Raw genomic sequence first — 13,126 nt, 5'->3', positions numbered from 1 at the left:
CACAAGCTGAGACCAGGGTGCCTGGTGTTTGTTCTGGTGTTGGGTGCCGACCGTGACATTATCACGGGCCATGGAAGACGAAGGTCACGCCACTGCTGCTGCTCCCTCCACTACAGAAGCGCTCCTTACCACCTTGCTACAGCGCTTGGAGGACCACGAGCGGAAGCAAGACTATCTCATGCAAGGCTTCCACAATCTGACTCGCCAGCTGGAGTCTCCGCAGCCTTTGCCTGGTCCAGTTGTTTCTCCTCCTGTGGGTTCTTCTGCTATGATGGGTAACACCTCTAAAACCCATGAACCCAAAATTGTGTTCCCTGAAAAATTCAGTGGGGACAGAACCAAATTTTTTGTGTTTAAGGAGGCCTGTAAATTATACCTTGGTTTCTTTCCTCATTCATTCTCATCTGGTGAGGAGAAAGTAAGGTTTGTTATGACCCTGCTTCAGGGTGACCCTCAAATTTGGGCTCTCAGATTACCCTCCACTGATCCTGCCCGCTTTTCCCTTGATTGTTTCTTTAACACTATGGCCATGCTATACGATGACCCGGATCGTGCATCTTCTGCCGACTTGGCGATTCGTAAATTACGCCAGGGGAAACGGGATGCGGAGGTATATTGCACCGAGTTCCGCCGGTGGGCAGTTGAAACTGGGTGGCATGACATGGCTCTTCGCAGCCAGTTCCGTATTGGGCTTTCAGATTCTGTTAAGGATAGCCTAGTAAATTATCCTTTGTCTTCTAACCTGGATGATCTTATATCTCTAGCCATCCAGGTAGATAGAAGACAAAGGGAGAGAAGGGGTGAGAAGGGCTCTTCTTTTTCTGGGTTTACCAATGTAAAGTCTAACCTTCCAAATATAGTGACCAATGTTAAGTCCCCTGCACCTCTATCCCAGGAGGAGCCTATGCAGTTAGGCACATCTCGCTTAAATCCTAAGCTCGAAAAATATTTATTAAAAATTTTTCTTTGATTGTAGCCCCTCTTACTGATTTAACCAAGAAGGGTGCAGATCCGAGCATATGGTCCCCTGAGGCCATTCAAGCCTTTGAATTTCTTAAAAAAGAATTTGTATCTGCCCCCATTCTTCGTCATCCTGATTCTTCTCTCCCTTTCATTGTTGAAGTGGACGCCTCTGAGGTGGGAGCAGGAGCAATCCTTTCTCAAAGGCATCCTAACATGACTAACAAGGTACACCCCTGTGCTTTCTTCTCTTAAGAAATTTTCGTCCGCTGAGGAAAATTATGATATTGGGAACAGGGAGTTGTTAGCTGTTAAATGGGCTTTTGAAGAATGGAGACATTTGTTGGAGGGGGCTAAGCACCAGATAACGGTCTTTACTGACCATAAAAACTTACTGTATATTGAATCTGCCAAACGATTGAATCCCAGACAGGCCAGATGGGCCTTATTTTTCTCCCGATTCAATTTAACCCTTACCTTTAGACCCGGGTCTAAGAATACTAAGGCTGACGCCCTCTCCCGCAGCTTCGAACCCCAACCCTCTGAACCTTGTGTGAACAACCCCATTATTCGGAGTGAATTAATTGTGGCCGCTCTAGGAGCCGATCTTACCACATTATTATCTGCTGCCCAAGCTTCTGCCCCTAGGGAAACTCCCCCTGGGAAGTTATTTGTTAATGAGGATCTGAGGGAACAGGTTTTGAATGAGGCTCATAACTCCAGAATGGCGGGACACCCTGGTATTTCCAAAACGGTATCTCTTTTGTCCCGTAACGTTTGGTGGCCTCTTAGGCAGGATGTTAAAGATTATGTTAATTCTTGCCCAGTCTGTCAGAGGTCTAAACCCTCTAGGACCTTGTCTCAGGGATTATTGATGCCACTACCTATCCCTGATAGGCCCTGGTCCCATCTTTCGATGGATTTTATTGTTGATCTTCCTCCCTCCCAGGGGAAGACAGTAATCTGGGTGGTGGTGGATAGGTTTAGCAAAATGAGTCACTTAATTCCTCTCCCACACAAAACCTTCGCAGAATTATTTATTTCTAATGTTTTTAAGTTACATGGTTTCCCTGTTAATATTGTTTCGGATAGAGGGGTACAATTTGTCTCTCAATTCTGGAGAGCATTCTGCTCGTTGGTAGGAATCCATTTATCCTTCTCTACTGCTTATCACCCTCAGACCAATGGTCAAACAGAAAGGGTAAATCAATCACTTGAACAATTTTTACGTTGCTATGTCTCTGATAATCAATCTTCTTGGTCTGAACTGTTACCCTGGGCAGAATTTGCTTGTAATAACGCAACACATTCTTCTACTGGTCAATCTCCATTTTTTATTGTTTATGGTTTACACGCCAAAGCATTTTCTTTTTCTGGTTCTTTGTCCCCGGTCCCTTCTGTCAACACTGCTATTGGTCACTTTGCTAAAATTTGGTCTGAGGTGCATAATTCTCTTTCCGCTGCTACAGCTGTTCAGAAGTGGGCGGCAGATAGGTCACGTAGGGAGGCTCCCAATTACCAGGTTGGAGATTCCGTCTGGTTGTCTACTAAGAACATTAAGCTGAAAGTCCCTTCTCTTAAGCTGGGGCCTAAATTCATTGGTCCATATCCTATTGTTGAGATTATTAACCCCTTGTCTGTTCGCCTCAAACTGCCTGATAACTTCAAGATTTCTAACACTTTTCATGTCTCCCTCCTTAAGCCTGCTTCACATGTTCGTCAGTCTTCTGTTCCTCCTCCAGTATTGGTTGAGGGTCATCCAGAGTTTGAAGTCCAGGAGCTCCTTGATTCTCGTCGGGTACGGGGTAAGCTCCAGTATCTGGTGAAATGGAAGGGCTACGGTCCCGAAGAGAATTCTTGGGTTCCTGTTGGGGACATTAGTGCTGATTGCCTCAGGAGGCGATTCCATTCCAAGTTTCCTGGGAGGCCTGGGGGTCCAGTGGCCCCCCTGGAGAGGGGGGTAATGTGAAGAACACTTACCCTGGTGGTCTAGTGGTGCGACGGGGACGCCCAGCGCACCATCGGCGGGGACGCCCGCCACGCCGCTCCTCTTGCTGGCTTTCTCCCTAGCATTATCGCTATTTAAAGGCGCGCTGACGGCAATGGCGCCAAATTCTAAATATTTAAAGGGGCATTTGTTGTTTTATGGTTGCCCGTGATAGGTTTGTTCCTGGTGCCTTGTACTTTTTGCTGTTAAGCTTCTAGTCTGTTTATTTCCTGTGTTTGACCCTGCCTGGCTGTTTAAATACTCTGATCTCTGGAACCTGACCCTTGCTTGTTATTTGACTCCGATTTTGCCTCATCCCATCTGATTTTTCTCTGCCGGTTTTGACCCTTGCCTGCCTGACCTTGCTTTGAACGCTGCCTGCCCAGACCCGGCCTGAATTGTTTACGCTGACTTTCTGCCAGCCTCGACCCAGCCTGATCTGACTATTCTACTCCTTCACGCCTTGCACTGCGACCTTCTGTCCAAAGACTTTACTCTACAGTCGTGCCCCTCTGCATATCCTGAACTCCCATCTTGCACCTCTCGTTTAAGTCCAGGTGGCATCCAAGTAAGCCGAGGGCTCCTCCCGAGGCCCAAAGGCGGTCACACTACTGGTGAAGCACGAGCCGAGACCAGGGTGCCTGGTGTTTGTTCTGGTGTTGGGTGCCGACCGTGACAGTGTGACGGCAAGTAGGTGGGTAGAGTTAAACTCAGGTCAAACTCAACTGACCAACAATGAACTGACTGACTGACTTATTAGCTCATGAATGAGTCATTTTATATATATATATATATATTATTATTATTATTAACATGTATTTATATAGCGCCAACATATTGCGTAGCACTGTATATATATAACTTCTTATAGTTATACAGGAGTGGGTCTGTCAGTGATTGAACTGTGAGTGGAATGGGAGAGAGAAGGCTGTTAGGGTTGAGGCTTAGAGAAAAGCAGAGGAGAGGAGTATGGGAAAAAGGGACAGAAAACTAAAAACACTTCTGCCTTAATGATGATGGCGGTCCAGCTTATGACTAACTATAGCTCCATCATATTACTAGGGATGGTAACTTTTAGTATGATGATGTTGTGATATTTAGAGACAATTTGCAATTGGTTTTCATGTTTGATTATTTGTGGGTGTTGAGTTGTTTAGCTTTTTTTCAGCAGCTCTCCAGTGCAATTTCAGAAATCTGGTTGCTAGAGTGCAACCATTCATTGTTTTAAACAAGAGACTAGAAATGAAGACCAATTGGAAAGTTGAATTAGCCATTCTATAACAAACCAATCACTGCAGATGCAGGACCAAAAAGGTGGAATAGAGATAATAGGGGGGCCCAGTGGCCATCTTGATTCATGCAGGGCTTAAGTAAATGTATGAGAACAAAGATTTGTTTTGTTTAAAATTGCAATTTGCCAAAGCATCGCCCATTTTCTAAATGGCAAAGAGGACAATTCGCAAGTAAAAAAAACCTTAGCACTAGAGAACTTTCGCACTGTTTGACCAGTGAATTTTCACTAGCGAATTTTTACTAGTGAAAATTCTCTAGAGAAAATCCAGTAATTTTTCAAAGTACGGACACTACCCTTTTCACTAAAGTGTATTTTGCCAGGTTAAGGCTAGCGAACTCCCATTATAAAGATAGAGCAGCCACTTTTAAATTGCAGAACACCTCTCTGCTATGGCTGCCAGGAGTTTATGAAGCAATGACAAATATTTATCAGATGCAGTATCACCTGTGAGAGATACCTCCGATCTATCCTCCTACACTGGAGCTTAGGATTGCTCTTTCTATCTTAGCCTGTCTGCCTTACACTCCTAGAGTGTGCTAACACAGAAGCTCACTCGCCCCTATCTATATACCTCATTCATGTGGTCACTGTCCCCTAGCTAAACTAATGGCTTGTGGTCTACCTTAACTTTGGTGCCAAGCTCCCCAGCAGCATCCACTCCCCCCAGAGTGGAAGTCCAACCTCCCCCAGTTACTATATCTAACCTGTTCTATATAAAACTCCACAGAAAGTGGTCAAGACCCACCCTGGCCAATAGGGAACACATTCCACACAGGTATCAAGAACAAAGGTACTAGGACTTCCTAAAAGAAACCTAATAGGAAATTTCCCAGACCTGTAGGGGAGTTTACCCTATTACCCTATCTCCATGTCACCAAACCAGAGAGGCACTTAAAACCTAAGCCCGGAGAACAGTTCCTAGTTTACCAAAGTTTTGCCCAGTTAAATTTTTCCTATGTGTGTATTGTTGACACCTAAAGAAAAAACTGTATCTTTGATCAATTACTGGTGAAAGCTGATGTGGTGTCTAATGCGTGCAAACACCATGTTAAAACAAGTGTTTTGTTCTTAGGAACTGTGTAGAAAATTAACTGCATTCCTAATTGAGCAGATTATTGCCACCTCACCCCATCAAACACATGTTCAGTTCTGTATCCATATCTACCATACATCGCTTAATACCTCATCACAGAGAGCAGCTCATAGTCTATTCTAGTTTAGCACAGTCCATTTGGGACTAAAAGAAAATGGGGTTTCTCAAAAAATGTGTTCAGTGGCACAAGTCAGAGCTCTGAGAAAAAGAATTGAGCTATGAAAATTATTTATGCTTCCCTGCAACAGACATGCTTTAAATTCTATGTCTGTGTCTACCACATACAGCTAAATACCTCAACACAGAGCACATTTCCTAGTTTAGTGATGAGTGAAATGTTTCACCAAGTTTCGCTGCGAAAATGACGCCCATAGACTCCAATGGGTGAAAAAAATTGTCTCCCATAATAGACTTCAATGCATTTTGGCAAATTTGCAGGGAAGCAGTCAGAATCACCTATTACTACTAGTCTACCATAGTTTGGCCCTTTTTGTGGTGTTTCCTTCTTCATTCTTGCATATTGTGCATTACTATGAACCAGAACAAAATGCATGTAATTCCCTGTCACAATTAAGAGTACTGAGAACAAAAAAATTTGTATTCTTGATCATATACTGGCATTGAAAGCTCTGATGGCAGTCGGTACTAATTTCACTATGGCACAACTAAAGGAAATGAATTTAAGACTGGATGATTAGGTCTAAATTCCTACTCTTTATTTTGTCTCTGTGCCTACTGCACACCAATAAATTACCCCAGAACAAGCTCAATTCTTAGGCTAAAGTTAGAAAAAGTTGCTCCATGCCTACTGTACACCAATAACCTCACCAAAAAACTCAGTCCATAGGCTAAAGTTAGAAAAAGCTACCCCTTGGTAATCTTTATTCTGTCTCCATGCCTACTGTATACCAATAAATTACCTCAGCATGGAGTTCATTCCCTAGGCTAAAGTTAGAAAAAAAAAGCCCAAGGTTCTCTTTATTCTGTCTTCGTGACTACTGTACAAAAATAAATAACCTCCGCACACAGCTCAGTCCCTAGGCTAAAGTTACAAAAAGTTACCCCTTGTTGCTCTTTTTCTGTCTCTGTGCCTACTGTATACCAAAAAGAATTACCTCAGCACAGAACTCAGTCCCTTGGCTAGTTACAAAAAGTTGCTGCTCTTTATTCTGTCTCTGTGCATACTGCACAAAAATAAAATTACCTTAGCACGGAGCTCACTCCCTAAGCTTAAGTTAAAAAACGTTGCCCCTTGGGTGCTCTTTATGCTGTCTCCCTGCCTACTGTACACCAATAAAATTACCTCAGCTCCTAGGCTAAAGTTAAAAAAATGTGCCCCTTGATGCTCTTAGTTGTCTGTGCCTACTGTACACCAATAGATTAACTCAGCACAGAGCTCAGTCCCCAGGCTAAAGTTACAAAAAGTTGCCCATTGCTGCTCTTTATTCTATCTCTGTGCATACTGAATACCTTAGCACGGAGTTCACTCCCTAGGCTTAAGTTAAAAAACGTTGCCCCTTGGGTGCTCTTCATGCTGTCACCGTGCCTACTGTACACCAATAAATTACCTCAGTACCGAGCTCAGCTCCTACGCTAAAGTTACAAAAATTTGCCCCTTGATGCTCTTAATTTTCTCTGTGCCTACTTGTACACCAATAAATTACCTCAGCACGGAGCTCAGTCCCCAGGCTAAAGTTACAAAAATTTGACTTTGCTGTTATTTATTCTGTCTCTGTGCCTACTGTAAACCAATAAATTACCTCAGCACAGAACTCAGCCCCTAGGCTAAAGTTACAAAAAGTTGCCCCTTGCTGCTCTTTATTCTGTCTCTGTGCCTACTGTACACCAATGAATTACCTCAGCACAGAGCTCAGTCCCTAGGCTAAAGTTAAAAAAATTTGCCCCTTGATGCTCTTAATTGTCTCTGTGCCTACTGTACACCAATAAATTACCCTCAGTACAGAGCTCAGTCCCTAGGCACAAGTTACTAAAAGTTGCCTCTTGCTGCTCTTTATTCTGTCTCTGTGCCTACTGTACACCAATAAATTACCTCAGCACAGAGCTCGGTCCCTAGGCTAAAGTTACAAAAATTTGCCCCTTGCTGATCTTAATTGTCTCTGTGCCTACTGTACATCAATAAATTACCTCAGCACAGAGCTTGGTCCCTAGGCTAAAGTTACAAAAATTTGCCCCTTGATGCTCTTAATTGTCTCTGTGCCTTCTGTACACCAATAAATTACCTCAGCACAGAGCTCAGTCACCAGGCTAAAGTTACAAAAAGTTGCCCCTTGCTGCTCTTTATTCTGTCTCTGTGCCTACTGTACACCAATAAATTACCTCAGCACAGAACTCAGTGCCATGGCTAAAGTTACAAAAAGTTGCCCCTTGCTGGTCTTTATTCTGTCTCTGTGCCTACTGTACACCAATAAAATTACCTCAGCACAGAACTCAGCCCCTAGGCTAAAGTTACAAAATGTGCCCCTTGCTGATCTTAATTGTCTCTGTGCCTACTGTACATCAATAAATTACCTCAGCACAGAGTTCAGTCCCTAGGCTAAAGTTACAAAAATGTGCCCCTTGATGCTCTTAATTCTCTCTGTGCCTTCTGTACACCAATAAATTACCTCAGCACAGAGCTCAGTCCCCAGGCTAAAGTTACAAATAGTTGCCCCTTGCAGCTCTTTATTCTGTCTCTGTGCCTACTGTACATCAATAAATTACCTCAGCACAGAGCTCAGTCCCTAGGCTAAAGTTACAAAAATGTGCCCCTTGATGCTCTTAATTGTCTCTGTGCCTTCTGTACACCAATAAATTACCTCAGCACAGAACTCAGTGCCTTGGCTAAAGTTACAAAAAGTTGCCCCTTGCTTTTTATTCTCACTCTGTGCCTAGTGTACACCAATAAAATTACCTCAGCGCAGAGCTCAGTCACCAGGCTAAAGTTACAAAAAGTTGCCCCTTGCTGCTCTTTATTCTGTCTCTGTGCCTTCTGTACACCAATAAATTACCTCAGCACAGAACTCAGTGCCTTGTGGCTAAATTACAAAAAGTGCCCCTGCTGCTTTTATTCTCTCTCTGCCTATGTACACAATAAATTACCTCAGCACAGACTCACACCAGGCTAAAGTTAAACCCTTGCTGCTTTTATTCTGTCTCTGTGCCTACTGTACACCAATAAAATTACCTCAGCACAGAACTCAGCCCAGGCTAAAGTACAAAAGTTGCCCTTGCTGCTCTTATTCTGTCTCTGTGCCTACTGTACACCAATAAATTACCTCAGCACAGAACTCAGCCCTGGCTAAAGTTACAAAATTGCCCCTTGTGCTCTTATTGTCTCTGTGCCTACTGTACACCAATAAATTACCTCAGCACAGACTCAGTCCGCTAAATTACAAAAAGTTGCCCTTGCTGCTTTTTTCTCTCTTTGCCTAGTGTACACTAATAAAATTACCTCAGCACAGAGCTCAGTCACCAGGCTAAAGTTACCCCTTGCTGCTCTTTATTCTGTCTCTGTGCCTACTGTACACCAATAAATTACCTCAGCACAGAACTCAGCCCCTAGGCTAAAGTTACAATAAGTTGCCCCTTGCTGCTCTTTATTCTGTCTCTGTGCCTACTGTACACCAATAAATTACCTCAGCACAGAACTCAGTCCCTAGGCTAAAGTTACAAAAATGTGCCCCTTGCTGCTCTTTATTCTGTCTCTGTGCCTACTGTACACCAATAAATTACCTCAGCACAGAACTCAGTCCCAGGCTAAATTACAAAAAGTGCCCTGCTGCTCTTTATTCTGTCTCTGTGCCTACTGTACACCAATAAATTACCTCTGCACAGAACTCAGTGCCTTGGCTAAAGTTACACAAGGTTGCCCCTTGCTGCTCTTTATTCTGTCTCTGTGCCTACTGTACACCAATAAATTACCTCAGCACAGAGCTCAGTCCCCTAGGCTAAAGTTACAATAAGTTGCCCCTTGCTGCTCTTTATTCTGGTCTCTGTGCCTACTGTACACCAATAAATTACCTCAGCACAGAGCTCAGTCCCCAGGCTAAAGTTACAATAAGTTGCCCCTTGCTGCTCTTTATTCTGTCTCTGTGCCTACTGTACACAAATATATGACCTCAGCACAGCGATCAGTCCCATGGCTAAAGTTACAAAAAGTTGCCACTTCTTGTTTTTTAGTTTCCATGCCTAGTATACGTCGATTAAATACGTCGATTAAATAAATCATTACGGAGCTCACTCGATCGTTGCCCATATATTTTTTTTTTTTTTAAATCACTACGCCACTTTCCGCCAATAACATAAAACAGAGGCTATATGCAACGGAACTCTTCTCAGCCAGTACGAAAAGTATTTCCACTACCTCACGGATCGGTAGCGGGCAGGAAAATATAAGTATTTCGATCGGGTGGCTGCGGCCTGCATGGGCACACATTAGCTACAGTCCCCATAAACATGTAGCACCGTTCTAATACCCCAAAATGGCCGCCCTTACGCGTGACTGCGTTTAAATATGCTCGCTTTCGTGACGTCACGCTCCCGCAATCCCTTATCCGCCTAGCAACAAAATGATTTGAATGAGGAGAATGATCTGACGAGGGTGGAGGTTGGGAGAATTGTCACCCAAAGCCAATTAGCAGCTTGGAGCTAGCAGCAACCTTCTGGGGTTGGCCAATAGAAGAAAGCGGAAATGACAGTCCTGTGCGCGGAAGTGAGAAGGCATAGAGGATCTGGCGAAGGGGGATTCTGGAGGATAGGCTTTCCATGACTGTCGGGATACAGCGCTTCCTCACGCGGAGGCGGAAGAGTCTGTTAGGGAGACTGTGGGAATTGTGGAGCAGGGGGTGCAATTTCACCACGACTCGTTCCCCCCCCGGAAATCGCGCGTTGGCTCCCCATTACAACAATGGCACCGTCCAGACTGAACCACCGACGGAGCCCAGGACACTCTCCAGCGTTCCGCATCCGAGGCGGCATGGCCGCCCTTTCACAAAGCCGCAGCGATGAGACAATTCAGTGCTACAGGCCCGCCATATGATTCCCCACAAACCAGCGTCACTTGCGCGCACCTCCGGCAATAACCCACCAGCCATTGTGATATCAATGTTTCCCTTACTCGGGATGATTCCACTCCTGCCTACTACATCCTTCATTCTGTGTTATTAGGACGTGTCCTGTTTCCTGTATTTTATTCTAAGGATCGTGCCATCTGTTTTTTTCAAACAGAGCTGCGGCAAGAAAGAAACGTGGTAAAGGAGGACATCATTCTTGTAAATGATCAAACATACTATGTGGGACTCATAGATAAAGAGTAATTATTTCACATCAGTGCCTTTCTGTACTCCATTAAGTATTTTACACCAGGAACCTGTATTAAAAAAATAAAATCTTAATAAGTAGCCTTTCTCTTCCAGGCTTTTTCTCATCAATAGTGATTTAAGGGTGTCTCTGGTTAAAGCGATACTGACACGTTCCAATAAAAATCATAGGAATGTGTCCGTATCAAGTCAATTCTGCACCGGAATATTTCCCCTCAAAGCTGCCCCCGCAAACCTGGTGTCCCCTGACACTGGTAAATGATCTTCTGAACCGTTTCAGTGACTGTGCTGGGGGCAGCGTGATCCTTCCATAGGCTGATTATGAATCAAAACAGGACTTCAGCCTGTGGAAGGTTCGCTCTGTCCACAGCCCTACATCACTGAAGGAGAGCGGAAGATCAGTTAGCTGCGCCAGCCGGTCTGCTGCAGACAGGTTCGCAGGGCAACTTTGCGGGGAACTATTCCGAATGCAGCACTTACTTCATACTGACCCGTTCCTATGAATTTTATAGGAACGTGTCAGTAGCGCTTTAAAAATGCAGTCAGGATGCTGTAGTTCAAGAGGTATCCAGGTCACCATTTAGCATTAATATAAAATGTTTCCATAATATTGCACCAAAAACAAGCCACTCATCCAGTGCTGTATGGTGCTATATGCCAATCACATTGTTTTGCACATAACCGTGAAGGTCAGCACCGTGGAACAAGGTGAGGCACAGGGTATATGGCTAGCAGCCTCAGGGGAAGGAAACTTGTCAGCTGCAAGACAGAGACAGACTATCATGGTGTTCACTGAATCTGATGTATGTTGAGTATATGTATATATAATGACTGAAAGCGCTTGTGTCAAAAAGGGCAGTGTTGTTTCCCTGTTTAAAGAAATCGGAACTGAGGTAACCTCAAGCACTGACATTGACTTTATAATTCCAGCAATAGAGCTAAATCCTGACTACATCCGAGCATTACTGAGAAAAGTAGAGCTGTATGAGAAGACGGATAAATTAGACGAAGCTCTGGCAGATTATAAATCTGTTCTGGAAAAAAGATCCATCTGCTTATCCAGCCAGAGAAGCCTGCATGCTAAGTTGGCTGTATGCTTTGGGCTTGTTCTACCACAATCTGTCTCAACACACGCATATACGCTAGTGCCAGATGAGCAGCAGTCTCTCTGCATTATTATTTGTGGCACACAGGCGGGAGCTGATACTAAGGTTAACTTGCCTGTGTTATTTGTAAGGAAAAACATCCATGATTTAGATATTGGGATGCAATACACCATTCATTCACTGCCATTATCATAACTGCAATGATTGATTGGTGCTGATAATATTCAGGGCTTTAGTAGGGATGCATATACTTGTACCTTCTATCAGCTGTCACTACAAATGGAGTCATGCTTTGGAGTGATAGTATTTTTTGTAGGATTTATCGTTTATATTGTAGGTTTCTGATGTACAGGAGTCTAGTTTATTGTGTGATTTTAAAGGTGCAATAAAAAATAAAATACACTTTTACACAATGAAATTAAATGGAATTTTATCCCGATATATATTCATCCCACATTTTTACTGATGTTCAGTTAACTGCCATTGTAATTGCTGTGGAAAACAGTCTCTGTCTGTGCCTTTCTATACTGGTTTCTGACTTTTTTAACAATGTATTGACATAAGTTCTCCTGCAGTCAAGTCAGATCTTTTAATCAGCTGGCTGCTGCTACAAGTAGTTTTCTTTTAAGGTAACTTTGTATGTTATAGAATGGTCTGTTCTATAGAGGCACCACAATCCTGTTATCCGGGAAGGTCTGTGCCTCTGAAAATGCCTCCAGTAGCTCCCCATCTTCTTTTTGTTGATTCACATCACTTCCTCTGGGCTGCTGTTATTTACCTGAGCTTTGGGATTCACACACACACTCACACACACTCACACTCCAATGACGGCACTCCAGAATCAGTCACGCTTGAGTCAGTAGTTATCGATCATAAAGGTTTATTAAGGTGGACCAACGTTTCGATTCCACACAGGAATCTTCCTGTGTGGAATCGACATATATATATATATATACATACATACATACATACATGCATACATATATAATTCAGTAAATGGACCCGCACTCATTCTTAAAGGTGAAATAAATGTGCTTTTATTCACAGGTTCATTTCCAACGTTTCGGTCCTCTCTGGGACCTTTTTCAAGGATAAATGACATGTGTACAAGTGATTCCTTAAATGCAGTTCAAAATTGGCGCCAAGTGTGATGTCATGACTCAAAAAAACCTTCACAAGCAGTTAAAAACATTTTTACAGATGTGAATGTCATTTAAATACATACTTTTCACCACTGTTGTGTCAGCTGAAGTTGTGCTCAAATAAAGTGAAACAAAAGTGTCCAATATATGTATCCATTCCAGTAAAGTCCATGTTATCTGTAAATTTATACAAATGTATCATTCTGTTGCCAAAATGACTTGCAAG

General features: G+C 43.3%; 1 long non-coding RNA gene across 2 annotated transcripts; it reads right to left on the bottom strand.

Annotated features, from left to right (window-relative positions):
- Positions 1-4,081: 4,081 nt before the first annotated feature.
- On the bottom strand, positions 4,082-8,361 carry LOC108710897. Of its 2 annotated transcripts, XR_005966250.1 has the most exons (3): positions 7,575-8,361; positions 6,805-7,479; positions 4,082-6,538 (listed from the first exon to the last, which is right to left on the bottom strand). It is a non-coding gene; the product is annotated as an uncharacterized LOC108710897 (long non-coding RNA). The 2 variants fall into 2 exon arrangements; XR_001934822.2 differs by lacking the exon at positions 4,082-6,538 and having other exon boundaries at positions 7,136-7,384.
- Between the last annotated feature and the right edge of the window lie 4,765 nt (positions 8,362-13,126).

Source organism: Xenopus laevis, chromosome 3L (genome assembly GCF_017654675.1).
Source record: "Xenopus laevis strain J_2021 chromosome 3L, Xenopus_laevis_v10.1, whole genome shotgun sequence".
In the NCBI taxonomy this organism is placed as follows: Eukaryota; Metazoa; Chordata; class Amphibia; order Anura; family Pipidae; genus Xenopus; species Xenopus laevis.
Note: the sequence above shows the minus strand (reverse complement) of the source record. Positions and strands in the feature narration are given on the sequence as shown.